The sequence below is a fragment of the Peromyscus maniculatus genome, chromosome 17 (assembly GCF_049852395.1).
Source record: "Peromyscus maniculatus bairdii isolate BWxNUB_F1_BW_parent chromosome 17, HU_Pman_BW_mat_3.1, whole genome shotgun sequence".
In the NCBI taxonomy this organism is placed as follows: Eukaryota; Metazoa; Chordata; class Mammalia; order Rodentia; family Cricetidae; genus Peromyscus; species Peromyscus maniculatus.
This window is the reverse complement of record NC_134868.1, coordinates 40,611,122-40,638,417: the sequence shown is the minus strand read 5'-3', so window position 1 is coordinate 40,638,417 and position 27,296 is coordinate 40,611,122.

Genomic DNA, 27,296 nt, shown 5'->3' with positions numbered 1-27,296 from the left:
ACACACACACACACACACACACACACAGTCTTCCCAAATGATAGCTGTTCAGTTGCAACCTTTAGCAAGACGTAAAATGCTGTGGGATAATGCTTATACACCGTAAAGATTTGTCACTCATATTGGTTTAATAAAATGCTGGTTGGCCATTAGACAGGCGAAAGTATAGGCAGGGTGACCAGACTAGGAGAATTCTGGGAAAAAGAAAGGCAGAGACACAGTCGCCAGCCAGACGCAGAGGAAGCAAGTGTCAAGAGGACCTGTAATACCACGGCCATGTGGCAATACATAGATTAATAGAAATGGGTTAATTTAAGATGAAAGAGCTAGCTAGCAAGAAGCCCGAGCCACAGACCAAACAGTTTGTAGTTAATGTAAGCCTCTGTGTGTTTACTTGGAACTGAGCAGCTGCAGGACACAGGAAAACTTCTAGCTACACCCCAAGAAACTAGGGTGTCTGACTCAATGACTTTACAAACAGTTTTTTTTTGTATTATCCTTAGAATTAGAAGAAAATGGGTCCAGGAACTGTGTAAATTACTAAAAATTTGTTTGGGGAGCTTTCCCAACTGGGTATATTTTGTAGGAAGTTGGGCTACAGGATTAGGTCCTCTTGTATCAAAGCTGAATGTGTTAACTGTGACGTGACATTAGTTTTCCCATGTATGTCACATGAATGCATGGAAGAATTAGAGTTTATATTTATTATAAGGAAAAGCTGTGTTTCTGTTTACCTCATACTGTCTTTTAAATTACTTACTGCTAGTCAGTAGTTATAAAAAAAACTGAATTACTCATGAATATCAAAATCAAATTTTATCCTAGATAGCTGCAGAAATAGACACCTCCCAAACCAACAAACAACAAAAACAACAACAAAACAAACACCACAGAGAAAGAAAATATAAAAGGAATAGGGCGAGTTCTGACCTCACTTTGTGTGGGTGGGTGTGTATAAGGTTATATTTAAACATGTGTGAGTAGGTTTCTCACTGAACCTGGAGCTCCCTGTTTCAGCTAGGCAGCTAGCCAGCAAATTCCCAGTGTCTGCATATTTCCCTATACTTATGTTTCTGTGTGATGCTGGGGTTCTGAACTCAGGACCTCTTGTATGTATAGCAAGCACACATACCTACTGAGCCATCTCTTTGGTTCCTTTCCTCTGATTATAGGAGACATGTCTGAGACTATATACATATATACATATATATACATACATATATATATTATATATGTGTGTGTGTGTGTGTATACCATTGTAAGCAGATAAGTTAATAAAATATTCCTTTTGAGTAAAGTCTATAGAAATAAAACCAGGAAATGTAAAAAAGCATGGGTTCAACTGGCGGTGTGTGTGTGGTGGGGGACGCTAAACATGTCACATTGAGTGAGCAAAGCCATTCACTCATAAAATACATGTAAAGGCAGGCATGCCAACACAGGAGAAATCGAGGCAAGAGGTTCCCAAGTTCGAGGGCAGCCTAGGCTGTATTTCAAGATGGTCTCAAAACCAGTAGGAGATGATCATATATAACTTTGGTTGTCTCTTACAGGCATCTGGGCTATTGATCTCACATGTTACAGTAAGCCTTCGGTGGTCGACTTCGATCCCATCTTTAGGAGTTAAAACAAACAGTACAAAGTAGAGAACACATTACATCAGGGTTGATAAACTACCCAGCTGAAACAGCATACTTTCTTTCCCTCCCTGTCATTTTAATATGAATTTGACATAAGGCGGGGCGGGGGGGGGGCAACTAAAGTCAGCTAGTTAACATATTGAGCTCATGTTTTTGTAAGTCAGTCATAAGAAGGGAAACACACAAGATGTCCTCTAATATGCACTTACAAGGAACATATTAACAGCTGAAGAAGGGAAGCCTACGTAACCACTTACTCAGGCCTGATACACTTCTGTATTGTTCAAGCACCTGGGTTGGAGTAAACATTTACTTTTTGTTGTAATACATTTAATCAGCTCATGGGTGGTAGAAGCCTCCATCTGGGAGGGTCATTCTCTCTGACCTCATACTTGAAAACATGGGTTAGTGGTGGGACTCCCTACCTTCCTCCAGGCATTTTCATCCAAATAGCTCCTTAGTGTATTACCATATTACCTACATCTCACCAGTCTACTTGGACTCTGAGATTTAGAAATCTTGGGCTCATTCCCCAAAGGCTGAAGGATTAATGGAAATTTTAAGTCAGATTGAAGGATTAAAAACTAGAAGATAGATGTTTAACCACAGAACAGAACTGTTCCTGTCTTCAGCTTGTGTATGGATCAGTAGATAAATTATAGTCTGGATAAGTAGTAACTTATCTGTTTAAAATACTTTAGGTTAATGAGTAGTATTAGATGACTTAATATGATTTCCTTGAACACCAGTTTGGTGGTCTGAATAGGAATGGCCCCCATAGGCTCTTATATTCAGATGTTTTTTTATTAGGGAGTGGCACTACTTGATGAGGAATAGGAGGTGTGGTCTTGTTGGAATAGGTGTGGCCTTGTGGAGGAAGTGTGTCACTGGGGGTGGGCTTTAAGGTTTCAAAAGCCCAAGCCAGGCTTAGTGACTCTTTCTCTTGCTTTTGCTGATGGAATATATATATATATATATATATATATATATATATATATATATATATATGAGGGAGATGATGGAGGGGGATTGATTTCTCAGAAGTTCAAATAAATTACTTAATGAGAAAATGAGAACACAGACCTTTCAGTTCCCACACCCAGCCATGGGAAGAGGGCCACACTGAACTTGACATAGCAGGCCACATGGCCTGGATTCTTGGTGCTTCTACAAACTGGTTGTGTGAATCTGAGCAAGCTGTGTGCCGTCCCTATTTGTCTGTTCAGCTGGAGAATGAGGATACACACTGAAGCTGCCTACACCACAGGGCCACTGTGAGGGGTCAATACATCCATATTTGTAAGGTATTATACGTAGAGAGGCATAGTGGGGACCCTATGTCATGGTTGGTGGGTGCCACACCATTTCACTGCATCAACTGGCAGGCATTATTGGTTCTAATTGTAGAGGTGCACATTTCTCATCCCAGACACAAAACCAGCCGCAATATGGGTGAGCCCAAGGTACTATCACACCAACAGGGCAGAGCCCAGAGTGGCTGTAGTCAGGCCCAGGGAGGTGTTTATGTGATCTCAGAGAAGCATCAAACAAAGGAATCCATATAAACCTTGGCTCTTTGTTGTCTGTCTGTCAGACCATTGCTTCTCTGGACATGGAAGGATTCCTTTGGGTTTACTTGCCTGGAAAAGTAAAGAAGAGGCTGACAATTCTTTTGTCCAATCTTTTGCTCTGTGTGGTCATTATCACATGGCTAACAGCACCACTTAACTGACCCCAGTTGCAAGCTGTGGCAAAGGGAGGGGTCATCTATTCTTCAGTTCTTCCTTTCCACCAGCAGGTCTTAGGACACTGTTAATAACTGTCAGTCATCAACGGCATGGCTCTTATGGCTCTCTTTGGGTGCTTTTGAAAAGGACATGGGCTAGAAGTTGTCCTTTGCATGCTGACTGGGGAGTTGCTTTCTCCTGTCTCTCCTTGCACACCCCCACCTTTGGGAAGAAACCTGTCCATCTTGGAGTATTCAGCTACAGGAAAAGATGTTGCAGGGACAGCTTTGCAAATGACTCATAGGAAAATAAAATGTAAGTTTAAAAATGTTTCAGTTCCTTGGATCTGCCTGGCTCTTCTCTTTGCCAAGGAGGGTGACTCAGGCGGGGCCTGTCTAGGTATAATCAAACGAATGTACAGCAATGGTTTGGCCATTTGAGTACACCCTGGCCTAACTATGTGGAACTATTTTAATGAGCTCAAGTGAGTTGGAATGGTAAACTCTCTGTGTTGTCTGACTGGATAGTGTCCATATGACATGGTCTTGGATAGCAACTATAGTTACTATGATTTATTGAGTGCTTATTATGTGCCAGAACTTTTAAACCATTGAATTTCAATTATATATTAGACACCCTCCCCCCCATTGCACTGTGAACTGGTACACAACACATATCTGCATATAGACAACTGTAAGTTTGTGAAAATACAACACACAAGGCACAGTAAGATTTGGTATTCAACTCAACATAATTTTGTATTCCAAAATGCAGCTCTGGGCTCTTTATATTGATTTTATGACTCATAAATGAATTGCAACAGACAGCTGAAAAACTGCTGCCTTGTACGAATTTATTCCTTGTAATACGAACCTTTTAAGATACACATTTATATTAGATTCCATGCAGCACAGAGAACAGTTAATCAGGGGAGCTAGTTAAAAGGGGGTTGTGGTAGCTGAAATGCCAAAGGAGAAATAGGGCAGTCAAGATGCTAGTGACCTCAAGAAGCCACTGCCCTGTGCTGTGAAATAATTAGTTTAAGATGTGTCACATTTGTTTATGCTGTGGAATATTTGTTTTAATGATGCAAAGATGTGTTACATTCTTTTATGTTGTATTTGTTTAACTCTGTGAAGCTATGTTACTTTGCCTGTCTAAGATACCTGATGTTTTAAAGGGCTGAATGGTCAATATCAAGGCAGGAGAAAGGATAGGTGGGGCTGGCAGGCAGAGAGAAGAAATAGGAGGAGAAATCTGGGGAGAGAAAATTGAGGAGCAAGAAAAGGAGGAAAGGTGGATGCCAGGGGCCAGCCATACAGTCATACAGTCAGAGTAAGAAGTAAAGAAAAAATGTACAGAAATAGAGAAAGATAAAAGGTCAGAGTCAAAAGATACATGGGATAATTTAAGTTAAGAAAAGCTGGCTAGAGACAAGCCAAGTTAAGGCCAGGCATTCATAAGAAAAAATAAGTCTCTGCGTGTGATTTATTTGGGAACTGGGTGGCAGGCCCCAAAAAGAATAAAGAATAAAATAAAATAATAAAGTAAAATAAAACCAACTATACTTCTGGGCAAGTAAGAAGGATCAGGGGAAAAGTTGGTAACATCAGATTATAGGAATATGGTCACCTGTGGGGAATGCCTTCCAGGAAGTGGGCACAGGAAAGGAGGGAGCTGGAAAGGGTTGCCAGCCTGGAAAACTGGAACCCAGAGGAAGAGTGTCTCAATGGGACATACCTCATAAGGGGAAATGAAAAGGAAGGAATCAAGTTGGCTTTAACCCATACTCCTACTTTGGCCTCCGACCCCATGGGTTTATCTAGTCATCAATGAGTGGGTGGGACTATAGGCTTCAGGGATCTGTTGAGTTGATACAGAGATCAACAAGCAAACAGCATCTGGATAAGCAATAGGAAACACTTTCACAGTCAGGGCAGCTTCCTCGTATAGGGCCTGATGGGTTACGCAAGCCCCACACATAGGGCTCCACACCTGATTGGATACTCTAGGCAATTAAAGATCTGAAATTCTCCACGTCTTTCAAACAAAAGACCCATATTCATTGTGGACTAATTTGCTCCACTAATTATGTGGCTGTTACAATGTGAAGCATTGTTATTCCAGTCATATTTAGAGTCCCGTGGCTTAGACAGTTTAAGTGACTTAAAATAGGCTTCCTGGAGGGGATGGATATGATCAAAACACATTGTATGAAATTCTCAAAAAAACTAATAAAAATACAAGTACATAAAAACATTCCAGTATGAAAGGTGTAATCAACCTATCTGCTGAAAATTAAAATGTGTTGAATAAATTGAAAGACAATGGGAAGGGATAGGAATGGAAGAAAAGACGGAAGGAGAAAAATGGGGAGGAGAAAGGGACTAAATGGGTAGGCAGGACTTGCTCTTTCTATTCAGACACAGGACTCATGGGACTCTGAAACAGGATAGGGACTGAAAGCTTGCTCCATATGGTGGCCGTGGCTACTAGAATCTCAAGTGCATTTCTTTACTAAAGGAGGGTCCTCTCCCCTTTTTCTCTAAACCTCACCCAGCCACAGAACCACAAGTTCAAAGGGACCTCTATGGTCAGTGCCTGGCTGCAGCTTTAGGGGCTTTCAAGAGCCTTGGCACCAGGTCATCCTGGACATCTTGCCACAAGGACAGTCGGACCTTTGTCCATCTGTAGCTAGTAGGCCATAGATGCGATCATACGTGGAGTGTTCCCACCTGGTGTAGCTGTCATATGGCAGGGAGTGAAACTCACAGGGAGGGCAGGACCAATACAGGAGATCAGGAGAGTGTGAAGGAATATTCAGGGAGAGGGCAAGCGAGGTAAGGGGGCCCCCAGGAGGGAAAATGATGGGCTTCACAAATGTGGATAAATGAGAAAGCACCCTGGACACTCTCAGGCCAAGGTATATATTCTTTTCAGTAAGCCATGGATCCCTTCTATCCACCTAAAGTATGAAGAAGCAGAGAGGAGAGCTGTGCATGTAGATCCCCTCTGTCTGACACAGAGAGGGACCAAAGCCTTCCCCCCATAGCTCTGAGTGTTTCCCAAATATTCCCTTCCTCCCACCCCATGCCACAAAGAATGACAGCCTTGGGGGAGCTGTGATAGGTACCTGAAAATACCCAAACAGGATTTCTCCTGCTTCTTCTGCTCAACAAGCAGCACCCATTTCCTCTTCAAAAATTACCCCACAAAATGCATGGAAAGAATACAATTAAAATGTATGCTGATTTGACTTCAATGATCAACTCCCTCATCAGTTCTTCAGAATGAATCGAAGGGCTGACTTCTGCTCTACCACAACCTGCCTTCTCTCATGTGGTCCAGAATTGCAGACACAAGAGTTTCCTATAATAAAATCTCCACAGCTTCACTGTCCTGGATAATTCTGGTTTTCCTAACAATTAATTTGGGAACAGAGCCAAACAAGTTGGCAGGCATGATCTCTGAGGGAACACCCTTAATTCAAAGGAGCATAAATGTGAATGCTGTATATCTTCTGCCAGGTGAGGCTGCACTCCCACAAAAAGGTCAGCGTGAGATCTCTGTCTTACGTATTTTTATGACAGCTGAGGAAGCAGTTTTATGATACAAGAAAACAATATATTCACCTTTCACCCTCATGTCACAAGATAAAACATTAGTGGTTAATCCTCATTATCACCACTTGCATTTCATTTCATGAACATGGGGTCCCTTGTGATCTGAGCACATAATAATATACTATACATTACCTCCCTTCTGGCTCTAAATTTTAACTAGCTGCATAACCAGGGAGTTCAAATCAACACCGTTGGTAGCCTGTGTTTGGCTACAGCTTTTAGGCTATTTCTAGAGCCTTTGCCCCACATCATCCTAAAGCTCCTTTTATGATTAGGCAGAGCAATACAGCTCAATATAAGCTCTGTACTTAATTCTATACCAAATCTAGATTAAAAAAAGGGGCGGGGGGGGGGGACTATATCTGGTGAGTGCCTGGAAGCGAAGTTGACTGTAAGTACTTCCCTCCACTTCCTGTCCTTTTCCTGGGTAAGCTCATTGGCTTGCTTCCCATGTACATTTTCGTTATTAACAATTGTCACACAGTGTGAATAGCAGTCGTATTTCTAGACAAGGCATGGGGTAGGAAAGGAATAGCTAGCAAGTCTGCCATCGTAATGAAGACACGGCCAAGAAGAAGTAGGTGCCTCTTGAGCACTGACAACATGGACCACAAGGTCACCTATAAAATCATCATCACCAGCAGCAGTAAGATAACTTTACAAAACCTGAGATAACTTTTCTGAGAACGTGGACCCTAAGCCTATTCATCAAATTGCCCATGTCAGCTGGGAGAATGGTGGTGTAATATCCCAAACCGCCTGGTCAGCAGGATGACTTACACAAAATTTTTTTCACCTCAGCCACTCTTCATTGTTACCACCTGCTTCTCCATTCCATTTCTTCAAATGTCTCTGTTTATTATAACTCTAGTTATAAGAACTGCCTTAAGAAAAAGGAAAGGGTGCACAGAAGTTGGCTGGGCAGGAAGGTGGGGTGGATTGGGTAGGAGGTGGGGGTGTCTGAATGTCAAAATACAGTGTATAAAATCCTCAAGAATTAATAAAATATTAGTTAAAAAAGAATCATTTTGAGATAAAAATCTATAGAGAAGTGTGTTTGTGGACATTTGTAAAATCAGGCAAGTTTGGTAGATAAGCATTCTTCTCTATGTCTGAGGAGAGGGACTTTAGAATGTGGAGAAGTGAGTGGGGAGATTGGGGGGCAAGGGAAAGGCCACAGAAAGCACAGTGAGTGACTCAGAGTCAGCCTTTGGTTCAGTTCCCAGACGAGGCAGTTCAAAGGGTTCTGTCAGCTACACCATTCAACTTGTATCAGCCACATAAACCAAGGGACTTTGTTTGATCATATTGTAATGTTGCTTCATGCAGAAGAGATGCTTTTAAAAGGAGAGCATGCCCTTGTTCGGGGTCATGGTTGAAAAAGGAAAGAGAGATTCTCACTTTGCATTCACCAGCACACAAAAGAGCAGAGGGCTCTCTTACAAAGCATTTCTTCAAGAGGAAAATAACTGGTGCTCTCAATTGCTCCCCAGTAAGGTTCTTCTTCTATTTTTTTTTTGGCGAGTTTCTGCAATTATCGCCATCATAAAATGATTCAGTCACTCTCCTCACCCACCCCCATTCTTCAGTCTCTTCCCTTTGACCTCCCCAAGCCCCTACTTGTCTGACACCCTTTCCAGTCTCTCCTTTGACCTTCTCCGGATGTCTCCACCTCTTTGCTCACTTTCAGGACTCCAAGCATCTTCTCACATCCACCCATGTGGACAAGCGAGCTCTTAAAAATGTCCAGCATGTTTTAGAGAAAGATGAAAAGCCCAATGATACACAGTCACCACTTACTTCACAACTATTGTGTTTCAAATAACACAGTGGACGTTCAAGTATTAATTCCTTTCAACCCTTCCAGCCACTCTCCCATACAGCAGAGCAAGTTACACTGTAGAGGGGAGAAAGCCACGCTTGATGCAGGGAAGATGAGCCATTCATCTGAAGTTCCACAACTAGCAAGTGAGAGGAGCGGCTTGTGCATGTTTTAACAGTGCCACGCTGGAGACTGCAGATAGTGAATGAGGTAATGTACAAGCCCACCTTTCTTCATTATGACTCCATGATTGAGGGCTTTTGCAGAAAAGGGGCATACTCTTACTATGTACATATGCAAGCTGGTCTCAAGTACTCTTGAACGTAGAAGGTTCATTTTTCCCCCTGAGCTTCTTTGAGTTAATAGGGAAGCTTTTGGGAACCTACCCTAGGAAAAGACGCAGGTATTATTTATAGCCTCCTGAACATAATGCCCCGTTTATTTTTGACTTGATGGTGAGCCTAGCTGAGGTCCAAAGGTATGGCTCTGAGTGGACTTCCATATGTGATAGGAAGGACATCTAACTATGATGAAGGGTCTCTCATCTCATTTTTGCTACCAGCTGAAAGCTGGCAGCCCTGGGCTTGGATTTGTCCATTGGTAAACCCTAAATTTTGGATTAGGTGATCACAAAAGTTCCTTCCAATGATTATAACCTTTTAAACAATTTTTTTTAATTATTTAAACATTGAAATGCATTACTGTGTGTATACATGTGTGTGCATGCTACAGCACACATGTAGAGATTAGAGGACAACTCTTTGGAGACAGTTCTCTCCTGTACCTTTATGTGGGACCCAGGAATCAAACTCAGGTTGTTTGGCTTGCCTGGACTTTGTTTACCCACTAGGCCATTTGCTGGCCTTTGTTTTATTAAGTTTTCCCCAGAATCCCAAATAAACCTCTGTAGGCAGCTCAATGCTGTTTATATAGGTCATGACCCAGGATCTCTTTGTACAGTGGGGGTCTGTAGGAACAAGAGAGAACATTTAGATGGATGGAAAGATGCTTGAGGTTCAACCACACTGCTCATTTCCTTAGGTCCCCCACTTCCTAGCATAGACAGCATGACTGTAAAATGGCCCTCTTCATTTTTGTGTTTTCTCCATGATTGTTTACTTTGGCAATAGTCCCTAAATCAATGTGATCAAGCGACCATGGGCAGAAACTTTTAAAATGACAACTGAAGTCAGTCTCAGCTTCTTCCTAGCTGTGCTGGGGGTTTTATCACGTCAACAGGAAGAGTAGTAACATGATATCATTGTTGTAAGCTACTAGAATTAGTTTTTCTTCTCATTAGCTTGGTACCTTAACACAGCATGAATATTTTCTCCTGAAGACCTGCAGAGGTCTGGTGTGGGTCTCACAAGGCTACAATCAAAGTGGAATGCTATAATCTTTTCTTCATGTTCTAGGGGAGTGTTTGCTTGTATTTTTCCAGCTTTAGAGGTGCCATATTCCTTGGCTAATGAAATTCTTTTCTCCATTTCCCTAGTCTGAAATGGCAGCGTTTCTTGAGCCTTCTAATCCACCTCCTTCTTCTATGTTTAAGGGACTTTAGGATGACATTGGGTTACCCGAAGATATTCCAAGCTTCCATCTCTATTTCCAGGTAAATTGATGAGTAGCACTGTGGTTTGAACATGTTCTACCCGTAATTCAGATGTTCCCAGTATGACAGAATTAAGAGTTGAGGTCGTCATGGAGTGATTAGATTACATGGGCTGCTTCCTAGTAAGCAAGATTGAGGCCTATATAAAAGCCTTCATGTATATTCAGTAGTTTAGTCTTTTAATTGCTGAAGATAATAGGTTCCTTCCTTCCAAATTTGTAGCCTTACCAGGCTGTGAGGAAATTAATGCTTCCTCTTTGTAAATTGCCCTAACTCTGGTATTTTGTTGTAGCAGTACAAATGGACTAAGACTATAACCCTATTTCTACTTATAATGGAAATCTCCATTGCCAGGTAATGTAGCACATTCCCAGATTTGAGGTAATAGTGCATAGACATATTCAAGCAATTGTCATTCTGCCTTTTACACTGAACATTTTTTTCTGGGTTTGAAATATTCATATTACTATATTAATCTAGATATGCTTATATATTTGTATATTCATAACACAATGGCAGGACAGCTTATTAGCTAGTATATCAATATCCATTAAGAAGCTTTTATAATCATGATGTCCTCTTTTTAATTGTTATTGTTTCACAAGCACTAATATATATTTATATATATACATATTTATATGTGTTCATACATACATATCTATCCATACATACACACATAACACACACATATATACACACTCGCATACAACTTGCTGATTTGAGGGCTGACCACCTGATATTGGATAATCTTCTCTGTATCGTTCCAATTTTAGTATATGTGCTGCCGAAGCGAGCACCTGATATTGGATAATCAACTAGAGGCCTCCTCCCTAGGAATGACAGCGTCTCCCTCTCTTGCCATGCCTTAGTTGCCTGTAGGTCTTTGTCTAGGGGTAGGGATCCTCTGAGAAGGACTGAGGGTGGGGCATAGGAGGAGTTGGAGGAAGTAAAGGGAATTATGTAATTAGATTTTAGTAAGAAACTTTTAAAACCTTACAAACTTGCAGAAAACACAGACACTAGCAAAGAGTTGAAGACTCAGTCCTCTGGTGGCTAATTAGACTACTATGTTAAATGAAAACTAAGGCATTGTATGTGTTCCAAGAACCTTCAAGTTGACTTTACGGGAAAGAGAGACTGATGCTTTTAATTGGGCAGTCACTTAAGGGAAGCCTGGGACTACCTCTGAAATTCACAAGATTGACATGACACTCTCTAGAAGACGAGTCTGAATGGGATCCAGAAAAGACCACACATTTTACCTGCAAGGATTTCCGTGAGCTGTCTTGGGCATGTTTGCCAGGGCAGTGACTGTAGTCATGAAGTAAGCAGCACTGTCATAGTTCAGCATTTTGGATAAGAGAACTGCCTTACAGTAGAAGCAATCAAGAATAATTAACTGTAACTCTTAACGGCCATGGTACAGCCAGAGGCAAAAAACCAATACATAAAAGTCAAAGAATATCGATATGCATATTTTCCCTATGAATATTCCCCAGGAGTTCTGTTGGGTTTCTTATTCTTATCTTTTAAATGCCAACTGAGAAACAGCTGTCATTTTCATCTTTACTTTAGGTTAACTGAAAGGAAATGGCAAATGGAAGACAAATATCTACGGGTACCTAAGAAGTTACTATTTACTGTATTGTTTTCCTATCTAGCCTATTCTGAGACTATAAGTACATCCTGAGTTATTTCTACTATAAAGCACAACATACAACTAAACTTCATTTACTCATTTTATTTTAAATGGCCTCCAAAATAAATAATATTTTATTAACATTTAAATGACCTCCAAAAGGACAAGTAATGGAAGAATAATCAGTTTCTAGGCTCTCTGATGTAGTTTCTGAAAGAAGTGCATGGAAAAATAAGAAATTCTAAATCCAGTTTTTACAAATGTGACAAGCTAAAGATGAGTTTTTCAACAATTAAAATTGCTAACTCTCATCTTTCGTTGGCTTCCCTTTTCCGGTTTCATTATGAATGTGTCTGTAAAGTAATAAATATGCTAAGGAGAGTTTTGTAACATGAAACACAACTCTGGCAAGAGATTGCAGACTTGGTGAGCACCTCACAGGAAGAGGAAATCCAAAGTACCAATGGCGACTGCATGGGCTTCTCAGAGAACAAAGGGACTGCCCATTAATGGCAGCCCTCAGATTCATATTGTTCTGTATTTTACTACCAAACTTGATGATTTAAGTGCAAAGCCAGAACAGTCACCACCAGCACCTTAGAAATTGGTTCCACCCACCTCAGGCAAGGGAAGCATGGGAATTGCTTTTAACATAATGCCCTCAGGGACTAAATGAAGCCTGCAAGTTTCATTTGGGAGGATTTACGTATCCATATAGGAAAGCATCTCAGGGCCAGTCATATTCATGAGCATCCTCAGGGAAGAAGGACACTCCTGAACATGTTCAAATTAAGACCATAATTTAAGAAGGTGGTAGACATATTTAGGGGCAGGCTTAGCTTAAAGTCATGGAGCTTATACCTGAAAGGTTAAAGTCATGGACAGGAAAGCCTTTGAGCATGTGCACCTTGCAGTGTAAAGTTTTAGCTAAAATAAAGGATACTTTAATGGTTTATTGATATCAGAGTCTGCCCCTAAAGATATCTGTGTGGCTGAGCTAATCATCTCAAGGTGAATCTGCTCAGCTCATCATTGTGCTTCCTGAGTATCTCTGATATGACTTGCCTACGTATAGTGTTATGCATTCAAAATTTATTCCAGGACTAGAGATTAGTAGAATCTACTGCTTTTGCAGAGGCTCTGAGTTCAATGCCCGGCACTCAAATGCCAGTTTATAAGCATCCATAACACTGGTTGCAGTGGATCTACTGCCCTCTTCCAGCTCCACAGGCACCAGGGGCACACATGTAGTGCACAAACATAAATGCCTACAAAGCACTCATGCCCATAAAAATAAATAAATCATAAGAGAAATACAATCCATATGGTGTCCAACTGACCCCAAAGAAAAACTGTATGTAGCTATATGCACAAGCTGTTTGGCTGTTCATAAAGAATTTTTGACCAGTATGATTAAATCCACATGTATGTTAAAAGGAAAGGCACAACTCAAAGAACAAATTAAGTGTCTCTCCCAGGAGCAAAATCTGGAGAAACTAAAGAGATACATGCAAGTTTGCACAGGTGTTTACAGACCGAACATGTCTGAAGTAGTTACTCAGTTTCCACCTGCACACAGGACTTTTGTGCCCTTCTCTCCCTGACTCCTCTTTTGTTCCCTAATTCTGAATCCCAAGAGAGCAGTCAAGTCAGTCCCTTTGGCATAATTAATGTACATCAAGAACTGTGCTCTATCTAGGAGATGATTAAGTTTCCAGATAAATTTCCACCATTCAAAAGAAATCAGCTACAGCAGAAATCAAATGGTAGAATGTGCACTAGAAAGTGGTCCTGCCCAAAGACACCCAGGGTTGGATTTTTCCATCACCTCGCTTTTTGGAAAAAAAAAATTATTGATAACACATTTATAATTGGTGCACAATTGTCATGAGTATAAATAATTAGGACATTAAGAATTGTATTCCTATTTTTGAGCCTTGCAAGAGTTCACAGAATCTCATTTAAATGTCATTTTATACATAATGAGATGAAGACTCAGGAGTTTTTCAAAACACTACTGAAGGGTGAGAGCATTTGGAATGTATGGTTGTCTAGCTCCAAAGACAAGTCCATTAGTACCACAACCGTGGTTTTAAAAGTGCTTCTCCTTTTTTCCCCCCAAGAGAACTCTTTAGATGAAATCTTCCTTAGAATCTGATGTTAGCAACAGATAAAAGCCCTGAGAGGCTGGGGTGACAAACACCCCACACTCAGCTCCGCCCATCGGCTTCCATCCTGTCCCCTCCACAGCTTTGTAGCAGCAATGGAAACACCTTTCTGGACCCATTCATCTGTTTTCTCACTTTTATAAAACTTCCTCTATGACTCCCCCAAGATGAAGTCCCTCAAAGACAGCAAGACAATGTAATTGTAGATGAAGCCTTGAAGAGCTACGGAAAGTCTGCAATCTAATACTTTTACTGTCCATGAGGAAATAGAAGTGTACATACTCTGAGCTAGTAAATGACAAGGCTTGGTTTTGGGTCATCTGACTTTAAATCTCATGCCCTTGGTGCACCTCACACACAGGGAAACCTGATATATACTTGATCTTTTTGATGGTCTAGGTACATTCTGATGGCAAACACTGAGATAGCATACATCTACTGTTCTCTTTCCTTGTACGCAGAACAATTCTTAGTTGTTTCTTTAACCGACTGTCCGTTTCCTCCCTTTCTCTTTTTCTCTTTTGATGTACATGTGGGCATGAGGTCACGTGGGAGGTTTGCGTGTGGGGTGGGGTGGGGGGAGACATGTGTGTACATCAGAATGTCAATAAGGTGTCTCCCTCTATTGCTTGTCACCTTACTTCTTTGAGGCAGGGTCTCTCACTGAGCCTTGCTGATCTCACTAGAACTTGCTGATTCAGCTATACTGACCAGTTAGCAAAGTCCATAGATCTTCGTTAGCACTTGGCTGACAGGTGTGCACCATCAATCATGGCTTCTACATGGGTGCAAGTGATCAAAATCAGGTCACCATGTTTACGTAGTAAAGGTTTTCTTGACTCTCTCCTCATCCCTGAGCCTCTTTGATTTCTCTTTCAAGCTACATTAAAATTCTCTGATGGTGGAAATATTCAATCTGAACACACCTAACACAACTGTCTTCAATTCTTGGTCAAATTCCTGTTAAATATATATTTATAGGCAAGAACATTTTTTTCTTCAAGTCTTCTGTTAAAACAAAAACCAAAACACAAAACATTCCTAGAGGATACAACACCTAGATGACAAACCTCTGTTAAAATTGAATAAACCCAGTTAAGTGCTAAGCCTTTTTCTCAGAAAGCCCCCCAAATGTTAGCCAGCCAACTGAAAAGCACATTTCAGTAGAAGAGTCACCTCAACTGTTCTCCATACAAGAAAGCCTCAAAAGTCTACATCTAACGTAGTGACAGAAAAATAAAAGCAATGAAGCCCCAAATCTCCATTCTGTTGGGAAGAAAAGAAAACAGTTTCTGATTTTCTTTTTTTTAATTTGAGGGAAAATGTTTCAGACACAGCCTTTCTGTTTGTTTGGTTTTAATTGACTTCTACATTAAACACTGCATGATTTTTTATGAGGGGAATAGGGGCAGGTCTTAATTTTGCCTCTACCTGAACAGTGCATTTATTAATTCCTTATCACTGATCAAGTTTATTCTGCCCATCAATAGCTGACCAGCTCACTTCTGGTAAACCATTGGTAGGTGCAGCCAAAGAAAACAACACAATCTAGGTCATATATGTTTTCATGCTTCTGATCTGTTTTTACTCATCAACCTAAACCTCTGCTTTCCACAAATAACCTGGCTTCCTCCTGCTCTCTCAGAGATGTGTTTCCTCTTTTCATTTTTGATCACTCTTTTCCATGTTTGGAGCAATCTAGCTACCCTACCCACATACACACATTTTGTGTGTGTGTGTGTGTGTGTGTGTGTGTGTGTGTGTGTGTGTGTGTGTTTGTGTGTGTTTGAACAGTTTTCTTTTATGTGCTTAAGGTCAACCAAAATAGGTTGGTTACACAGAGTTGTGTATTAGTCTATTTGAGGTATAATTTCATAGTCAGAAATGGGCTATCAGAAAATACCCAAATAAAACCACTATATAAACAAATATATCGTGTGGCTCTAATAAACAGGCTTGTCCCTTAATCTGCCTATTATGCAGATTAAGTATGTCACTTGAACCCACTATCACAATCACAAATTTATTCTTGTGGCAATAAACTCAAAATAACATGTAAACCAATCATTTTTTTTCCAGATTCCCAGAATCTGCTTTACTGAGGCCCCTTCTCTTCAGGTATCACAGATAACCAGACAACTCCAACCCCACTGTCCTAGATGACATTGGCAATGTCTGCTTCTAGAAGACACTTTATTACTTATTCCAGCTCTTTAGATTTTGTCTGCCACTGACCTTTGCCCCAAGCATCTTTATAGTCAGTGGGAAAAGGCTTAAATTTGTCAGATGTTTTCATATCTAAACACTAGTTTTGTGTGTCTACAGCTATGGCTTATCCATAAAAAAAGAGTTGTCAATTTTTTATAAAGATAAGACTGTGTTATATATAATGATTAAAGAAAAGAGTGTGGCGCTGGGAAGGAGGGAGAAACAATGTTTGGAGATAGATTGCTCATTTTGCCAATTACTGAGTCTCCGGCAACCAATCTAACTGATGGGAAATTCAACTCCTTAATCTGTAACTAAGTTTTAAACTACCAGCCTCTAGCAGGGCTGTGATGATCAAATCAGGAGTTAATTACATCAAAGAGCTTTATGTATTGTAAAGTGCAATGTAAGCGTTGCTTTGAATTTATCACTATTTTATAAACGCTGCTCACTGACTCTTGTAGGGATGGCGTTGAAAGAAATGTGACCTTACACTTGCTGCTGTTTCCTTCAGTATGCTTTATTTTTTAATTTTTTTATTGAAAGGCTTAGTGCAGAAAGGAGAAATGGCATAAGAGCATGTAGAAGGAAGGGAGGAGAGGCATACTAGGATGGGGGAGTAGATGAAGATGAGAATTTGGAAAAAGTACCCCTAATCAGTCTCTTGTCTCCCCTGCCATTCCTTTGGTTCAAGCACCCATACTCTACCCTCATCTACTGAGGTCACTCTCACACCTATAGTAGGAGGCTGTTTCTCTGTTTCTATCCTCCATTGAGAAAAATCTCAACACCTACACACGGTTTCAGTTTTGCCGTTCCAGTTCAGCTGAGGTTTAAGCAGAGTTTTCTCACTCTTTGGTTTGGACCAGAACCAGCCTTGTCTCCATCCTTCGTCAGCCCCCGAGGTTCTGTTTGACCTGGGATCAAGGTCCTTATCAATTAGCTTGAAGCCTCGGGCTCCGTTTCTCATTATCAATCTCCAGTTTGCTCCATCTCGCATTCCCTTCCACCACGTTCTCCCCTACTCTTTTCCTGGCTTTCTCTAATTCTCTTTTACCGGGGGTCATGGTGTTCAATTCAGTTGACTAGATGGGACTGCCCCGCACAACAACCAGGACATGTTTGTTCACTGCACACTACAACCAACAGCCCACGGGCTGCCACTACATGCCTTGAAATGCTTCAGATGCTGTCACTATGTACATGTGAAGATCTATGCCTTACCAATGTAGCCTATGGATATGAAGATTGGGAGCCAAGAAGGCTGTATCCCCACAATAATTTTTAGAGTTGACAATGAAAATCTTCAAGAAAATCCATCAGGTTTTTAAATTTTCAAATTGGCATATGTTTGTACACATTTATGTTTCCTAACCCCAGTCTAATGTATCTTCAGTTCATCAGAATCTTAAGCAACTTTAACTAGTGATGTCTTTACTGGACCTGATCCAGGTGCCCTGATCTCTGAAGCATCTTTGAGCCAGGCACAAACATGACACTGATAAAAAGGCCTGAGAGTTAAATGCAGAGTCTTAAAAGACAAGCAGTTTGAAAGTGACCCTTCCTCAAACATTTTACATGAAAAGTGGTCATGGCACTAAGTTTAAGTATATAAAAACTCAGAAAACTTAATGGGGGTCACAGTTCATAGACTCAAGACTTCAAACACTTCCAGGAAGCAAGAAAGAACAATAAACCTGACATGCTTAATACTCAGGAGTTTTTCAAATCTCACTAAGGCATACCTCCCAAGATTGAGTTTAATAGCAACATGTCTAAAAGGAAAACATAAAGTGTGAACATGCACACACACACACACACACACACACACACACACACACAAGGCACAGGTGTGAAGCACATCACATTCTAACTTCTATGGCTACTGCTATTGAAATTCAATGGAATGGATGCCTTTTAGCTTGATATATGATTTTAAAATGCATTGCTGCTATAGACAGTCAATGGAGTGGACGTCTTAGTTTGATGTGTGATTTAAACGCATTGCCTTTAGAACTGTTCCATCCTGGTCCCTGGTCTGAGCCAACTGCCAAACCCAATGGGAACGTTTCTGCCTTGACCATATTGACTCCCTCCATCACGCTGTCACAGTACACGAGCCTCTTGCCTTTCTCTTGCCTTCCTCACTACTGCTCACTCTTTGTGGTTTCCTCCTGAATCAGCAGTTCACTTGGGATGTCTCAAGGGTCTATCCAGGCCTCCCTCATATTTTCTAGCTACAGTCTTTACCTGGGTGATCTCATCCATCTAATTAGCTTTGTGTGAATCTATATTCCAATGACTTCCAAATGCTCACCTCTAACCTGACTTCTTTCCTCATTGAGTCCCAGCCCTTCTAGGCAATAGCTTACATCCTTAATTGGATGCCTGGGCATCTTGAATTAATAGCATTCCCATCTCCCTCTAAATCTCCCTTCCATATCACGTGTGTCATAGTGCACTGCTAACATTTATTTGGTTATTTATACCACAGGCAGGTGTGACCTTTGTGATTTGTTTTCCCTCTCTAAGTATATCAAATTCTTTGGCAAGCTCTGTTGACCATACTTTCTAAAATCAGTCCTTGGAGTAGGGCAAAAAAATTACAAAGTGAATGCTATTGTCTTCCTTTTATTTGCACCCATCTCCTACTTAAATTCAAATCTAGATCTTTTTTTTTCTATTTAATTTGAATGCAAAAAAAGCCCATCTGGTGCCCTTGTTTCTTCTCTTACCTTCCCATAGAGCAACCAACATATTTTCAGCATGGTGGTTATGCCACTTCTTGCTTAATACTACCCTTGGTTTTGAGTTGAGTTTCAAATGAAATGTAAGCACGTGATGGATGGACTCTGGCTACACTCGTTGGGGTGGGTCTCATCTATGAACTCACTTCTTTTCTCTTGGCCTGGAATGTTCTAACCAGTAAAACTGGATCCTTCCTGCTAAGGAGGCCTTCAGTTCCAAGGGTCTCCACCTCAGACCTTTCTTGGACAGCTGAACTACAGCAATCCCACACCACATTACTTCCTATGATCTTCTACTAGAGGCAACCTTGTCTTTTATCCTCAACCAATGGAAAAGGGAGGACCAGCATTTATAAACATTTCCTTCCTCACAAACAATAGAGGAAAACATTGTCTATTTTTATGTACTGACTTAATTATGTTTATCAATGTTGATATTGCCATATCTGAAATACAGTGAGTGACATGTGCAATGACTAATTAATTCTGTTGGATAGTCTTTGTCTAGAACAGATTTACAAATAGTAATATTAGCCTAGTAATAAGGCACAGGGTTATTTATTCTCTCTGAAATGTTACTGAAACATGTTATTCTCCCTGTCTGGACAATTAAAGAGAAATTCTGTAAATCTATAGCACTAGACACGTTTTATGACATTACCTCAAATCAATACTTACTGCCCATTTCTGAAAATAATTTAGAAGCATCTCAGTTGCCTGCAGTATGCAGACACCTCTTCTATCCTTCGTTGTTGCCCAGTGCTGTAGGTCAGACACTGAGCCTTTCACATGGAAGGCACTGAACTATATACTTAGTCCCCAAACACTACCTTCTTATGTTCATGCAACTGCTTGGAGGGACTCAAGCATCAGTTTTGTGGCTGTTGGGAACTCTACCCCATGAGACCCCCTGATCACCTGCACAGAGTTAAAGTAGCCGGGCCAGCAATATGAGTCCTGCCTCCTGAGAACAAGAACAAGTTTGCAGTTGATATTTTAGAATGCTGTAACTGAAAATCAAAAGCAGAAAACACTTCTAAGCAAAAGGAATTGAGGGTACCTTAAAAAAAATCATCACTGTGGTCTCTGTTCCAAAACATTCAAAGTAGCTGCTTTGGGGAAAAAAAAAAAAAAACCAACTTTTCTTTTTCTAAGCCGCAAGACAGAAGATCAGCACCTTGCCAAGGCTGCAGTCCTGAGGAGGAAGATCTGAAGGGAAAAGCAGGAAGCAAGCACTTATCTAAGACATCTCAAGCAACCGCCTCAGAAAGTACAATAAAATGCCATTTACCTCCATAAGCCAGATCACACCAGCTCCCGGTCCATGCTATCTGCCGCTTTCCAGCTGAACTTCAAATAAAATGCAAACTCCTTTCACCCAGAGATGAACGTTAGATCCCTCCTGGCAAAGCAATTTCAAGTTGGGAAATGAGCAAATCTCCTTAATGGTCTCCACTAAGCTTCTTGTCAATGTGCATTATTTCTTTTTTCGACACACAGAAATGTGTTCTGGATGTCAGGGTGTTTTAAGAGCCTGCCCTACTTGGGAAGATTTTATTTAAATATTAATTTTTACTTGTTATTTTTATAAAAAAAAATACTGTGTTTCTCAGATACATGTTGACTTTCACTCTCTAGCCTTCTGATTTCAGACACGAAACTTTGGGGAATGTATTGGGAGGAGTATTAGGTACGAGCAGGCCCATCATATCATGACCATATATAAAGCCACCCATAATTCTCGTGTATTCTGTTGTCACCTTTGTTTACTACTTCCTTTGCTTATTTTCTCTGTCTCGCTAGCTCTCTGTCTCTCTCCCTTCCCTTCTCTTCCTCTTTCTGTCCCTCCCCCTCTTCTCCCCACCCCTCTCCCTCCTTCCTTTCTCTCCTGTTGGCCCTCATCTCAAGTGCTAACTTCCTTTCAGATCTTGGCATGTCTGACCCTCATCCTCTTCTCCCTCTCTTTACTCCATCCTTTATCAGCTCTCTTATGTCACCCCCCACTCCCGGGACCCGACTAGCTCTTGTTCCAACCTGACCTCTGTGACTACCACATCAGTACATGTGCCTTCCCTGTATCTCCCATGTGGTCTAGAGATGGGAGAAGTGTGAAGCCTGTAACAATAGTGAGAGGAGCACCTGTGATTCAAACCTTATTTCAGCTCCTCCTTTACAGTGATTTTTGACCAAAGAAGGTAAAAATGTAAACTTCCTAATGTTAACATATAGCTATCTCCTTTATTCCAGTCTCTCTATTAGGACTTCAAAAATGCCTTTTCCTCCCCTTTCCGAGATACTGAGACCACTGTGCAAGTCACTGACACATACTCTCTTATTAGCATTCGAAGACATACTGTCTTATTAGCATTCGAAGCTTCTGTTCTGAATTACCCTATTCAATTCCTTCATTCAACAAAACAAGAAATGCGTATAAGTTACCTGTCTCAGTTAGGGTTTCTATTGCTATGAAGAAAGACCATGACCATGGCAACTCCCATCAAGGAAAACATTTAATTGGGGCTGGCTTACAGTACAGAACTGTGCTCCATTATTATCGTGGTGGGAAATATGGTGGCACGCAGGTAGATGTAGTGCTAGTGAAGAAACTGAGAGTTCTACATCTGGATCAGCAGGCAGCAGGAAGCAAATGACACACTAGGCCTGGCTTGGGCTTCTGAGACCTCAAAGACCATCCTCTAGTGATGCACTTCAACCAACAAAGCCACACCTACTCCAATTAGGCCACATGTCTATATGAACCCATTTTCTTTCAAACTACCACACTGCCATATTTGAACCATTAAAATACAACTTATTTAATAAACATTGCCCAGGATTGTTGGTTAGCAATGATGGTGGCAGTGGTACCAGTGGGTGACAATGCCAAGCATGGAGAGCTAAAGGGAAAGATTCCTCAGACTTGAACCAAGATCTGAGCCTGGGCTGTTTCCATATCTCAGCTGAGGTACAGGATGCAGGTCATGTCCTTCTACTGCCAAGGACAGTAAAGATGGACTTGGCTCAAGAATGCTCTAAGGTCTCCTTCCTTCAAAAAATCCAAGAGTTCCTTATGCTACAGCTCATTCTGTCCCTCATACTAACAGCTTAGACTTTACTCCACAGTTATGATCTGATGTGTTTTGATCCTATATCTATTTCATTAACCTTTGAGGCAAGTGGAAGTTAATAATAAATACCACTTGTGCCATAGACTAAAATGTCCTGGGTGTTTGCATCTTTTCTTACACCCCTTAGGGAAGAAGACACTTCTTACTGTGTCATAGTCCCATAGATCTCCCCAAAAGGTTCAAAGACAATAAGTGACTTGCTCAGTCTTTACAGCCTTTAAAAGGCAAGTACAAGACATGAACCTACTGTTGACATGCCCGTGTTCTTGATAATATGGAAGGGCTTCTTTACAATGAGTGAAATATTTGCGCTTTTCTTTTCTAGGTGTTCTCACTTTGTTCCTCTTCCTTCCGCCTACATTTTTCTCATCTCGACATTTTCTCATCCTACATTCTTGCCATCTCTATATGTATGCTACCTATGCACAGAGCTCTAATTTCTGGTCTGATTGCATGTACTTTCCTGCTACTCTGCTGCTCACATTGTCGTGTTGTCACATTTATTAATAGGAAACTGTCATATAGCCAAATAGTAGCCTCTACTTGGCTAGGGAGATATTTGTGGTGTAAATTCAGAATCACATAAAATGACTTGCCATAGATAAAGAAAACATGGCATTTTCATCCTAATTTTTCATAAACAATGTTGAAAAAACTCTAGATGTTATAAACAATAGAAGTAGCATGACCATATTGCTATTCCACAGACAGAAACAAGACAGTCACATTAAAGCTTTCATGTTTAACTTCTCTGTACATAACCCCCTTTCAAACACATTAATTATTTCTGTCTACTAAGTGGGTCACACTACAGGCACAAGTACTTTCTTTTAATTGTCAAAGCCAATGTAAATCAACACCTAACAATACACCATTCTGTCACTCCCACCCTGCAACCAAGTGGTTGCTGTGGCGTGTGAGGAACTGAGGGAGTACATGGGTGGGACCACAGAAGTGCATAGCTACTAATTGCCTTTAGCCTTCTTCTGCTAGACATCCATGTGTACAAGCATAGACAAAAACACACAAACATACATAACAATTATCACCCAGCCAAGTACAAACATTTTGACAAGGGCCTAACATCTGCTTTCATGGCTGTTTAGAATCCAAAATAGGCATGTGTAGGAGGAAGCCCAACTTGGGAAAAAAAAAATCTGAAGCAAACTTTAAAACCTGGGTTCTAAACCCACTTCACTCCTGTACGCTCTGCATTAAGGAAGCCATTTCATTATTTGGCTCAACATACACTAAATATAGAGGACGAAGGGATTAAATCTGATGACCTCTAACTTTTCTCCTAGATCTAAATTTCTATGAATTCAAGAAAAAGATCATAAATGGTCTTTTTGTTCAGTGAGCCCCTTCTGTGTTTAGGAATTCTTTTTGACAATTAGGATAAGTCTGATAGCTCTCTTCCCCCACCCAGTCTTTACTATGTCAGAGTGAGTCTCGAACTTATTTTCTACAGCTATGTTTATTGTGTGCTCCTCAATTTGATAACTATGATGACCCGTAGAAGTCATAAAAATGAGGACGACATTGGCCCTGACTTTCAGTGTTTTTCTTCAACTGCCTATAGACGGTCACTATAACAGGCTCTGTTTAACACTGTAGAGAGATATTGAAAGTGTCACTGCCTTTTTGGTGGAAAAGTTTTGAACTTGAAATGAGAGGACATTTCCCTAGCTGCCCTGGCTTTTGAGCAGGACATCAAAGGAGGGTTAGAATACCTCCTACCATTCAGAGTAGACTAGGAATAGAATATGGCCATAGCCATGATAGAAAGGAAACAAGATTTGAAGGAAGTACCAGGAATGTCTATTTATATCAGTCAAGTCTTGTTCACAGACTCATTGCATAAAATTTTAGTATTATATGATAGTATGGACGAATTTAGAGGACACTATGCTAAATGAAGTGTCAGTAACTGTAGGGTAAAAGCCTCAAATTCTAACATATACAAGATATCTCAAACAGTTGGACTCAGAAGGTGGTACAGTTGTTGCCAAGGCTGGGGGTAAGAATGGAACAAATACGCCACCGTTCATCAGTCGTACATTTTCAGTTATACAAGATGTTAAGAACCACTCTAAAGAATTGTCTTTATAGTAAGCAGTGCTGCAGTATATATGCAGTTTTTGCAATTTAATCAAATTTGATTTGGTGAAACTTAATGGATCAAGTCGAGATAGCCTTATAAACAGTAATAGCCTATATACTTTTGGTTTTATGAAGAAGAAATAATAAATCAGCTTTCCAAATTTTTTAAACTTCATATAGAAATATTATATGTAATATAGCATTTTAACAATATACTGCATATATACTGCAGAGGTGCTTGCTGCCAAGCTTGACAACCTGAGTTCGATGCCTAAGACTTACATGGTGGAAGGAGAGAATTGACTTCTACAAAGTGTCTTCTGACGACTACACAAGATCTGAGGCACACGCGTGTGTGCACATGCACACACATACACACACACACACACACACACAAATAAAGAAATCAACTAAAAACCTCTTTAGCTGTGTATTCTAATCCCTTAAGGTGCCTCATTCAGCTCTCTTCAAAGGAGTACTATAACCATCTCTCCAGCTTCCCAGACATGTTCCAGGTTGGTTCTATGAAGACATGATGTTGTGACATCTAGATTACTTGCCACTTTATTTAGAATTACTGAAAATAGCATGTTTTCTATAAATGGAACAAATAAACACATTTTTACTCCTGATGGATCTGACCTATGCCAAAGTCGTAAGGCAGAGCCTTGAAGTAACAAATGGCATCTTTTATGATCCTTTTGCAAATGCATTGGACCAATGCTTATATGCAAATCATGGTTTAAATAAACCATTGGAAATAAGCACACAACCCTGGTTGTATGTAACTGGCACAAGCTGTAATTTGTGCATTAATATTCAGAATCCAACCCAGCTACTTCAAATCACTGACAGCCAGCTTTGCTTCCTTTATTTATAGATTTTTTTTTTCCTGGAAAGGATCAGCATTTGCTGGGAAACTAAATGACTATTTTCTAATCATGCTTCTGAAACCTTATTTTAAAATTTCTAAAAAGTTTCCAAAAGAGTCTATGAGATAACATTTCCATAAGTGAACTCATAATGAACATCTTTAATAAGAGTAGAGGGAACTAAAAATAGTTAGCTCGTGTAAGTTGCAGGCAGAATTTATAGTATAATTTCTGAGTATCCATTACATTCTGAGTTTCCATAAGGTTAATGGGAATGATGACACCAAATTGGTAGGATATTTTACATGGAGCTCAATCTAAAATGCCCATTTCTTACTCTGCTTATGTGTTACAAGGAATACCTCCAGAGGAGGGCTGCAAGGAAAAGTATTTTGTCTTATTTCCATAGTATTATTTATGAGTAAATTCCATGCCTCAGTTTCTGTTTGTTAATATGTTAAACTATCAGTCATTGTGATTACAAAAATTTTCTTCAAAGCTTGCCAAAGACTTTTTTATTATTGTCAATATTTCTATTCTATAGGTCTACATAAAAAGCATCTCATCTAAACATCCAACTAAATTGCAGGAGGCCTGCTCTGAACCAGGTGGTGGTGGCACATGCCTTAATCCCAGCACTCAGGAGGCAGAGGCAGGCGGATCTCTGAATTTGAGGACAACTTAGTCTACAGAGTAAGTTCCATGATAGTCAGGGCTACACCGAGAAGCCTTGTCTAGAAAACCAAAACCCAAACCGAACCAAACAAAAGTGCATAGATATTGTATCAAGTGTTTTCTTCTCTTGCTGTCTCGGTCTCTCTGTCTCTCTGTCTCTGTCTCCCTCTGTCTCTCCCTCTGTCTGTCTCTGTCTCTGTCTCTGTCTCTCTCTCTGTCTCTCTCTCTCTCTGTGTCTCTCTCTGTGTCTCTCTCTCTCTGTCTCTCTCTCTGTCTCTCTCTCTCTCTCTCTCTGTTCTGTAGCTAACCTGAGTCTTAATATGAAGGTTGGGAACTAAAACAAAACAACAAACTCAGATCTACTTCCAGCTGTGAAGAGTGCTCATTCTTAGTTGTCAAAAGGAAAATTGATCAGACTGTTTAAGGGTAAAGCTGAGAATGAACAAAGGAAACATGGAGCCTTAAAACAAGGCAAAATTGTTTCATGTGTATATGTGTGGTGTGTATGCATGTTCACATGTCTGGGGACACATTGTGTTCAGGTGCTTTATGTGCGTGCGTGCGTGCGTGCGTGTGTGTGTGTGTGTGTGTGTGCGCGTGCGTGCGTGCGTGTGTGTGTGTGTGTGTGTGTGTGTGTGTGTGTATGGCAGTGGTTAATATCAGATGTCTTCCTCCATTACTCTCCTCTCCAATGTTGAGGCAGGGTCTCTCACTTAGACCCGGAATTCACCTATTTGTCTAGTCTCCCTAGCCAGCTTGCTTCAGGTACTGCTGTTTCTACCTGCTAAGGATTGGGATTACAGGAAGGCTTCCACACCCACCCAGCCTTTGTTTCAGTGCTGGGATTTCACACTTTGGGCTTCATGCTTATGTGGTAAATGCTTTACCCCACTGTACCATCTCCCCATCCCTGAAGTCCAATAATTTTTGTTCCTGGTCCAAATATCCCATTGGAAGTACACTGAGATTTGATATAAGATTTGTCACATTATCTTAGAAATAGCCCACCATTTATTTTATCTACCACATTGATACAACACAGAGATACTTAAATATACACAGCCACACAGAAACATGTAGATCTTGAACTGTATTTTTCATCCATAACAGAATTTGTGGATATAACCTAGAAACTTGGCTTCAGCATCACTTTTTTTTGGGGGGGTTGTTTCAATTTTTCCCCTTAATTTCAGTAAAACCATGTTTGAATTACCTCACTAGAGGGAGAGGAAGTTAGCTGTGGGACTGCTCAGTTCCCTGCCCATCAGCTGGTATTCTTAATGCAGTTTTATGTGCATGTGTGTGTTTTTAAACATTCTTCAAATACATATT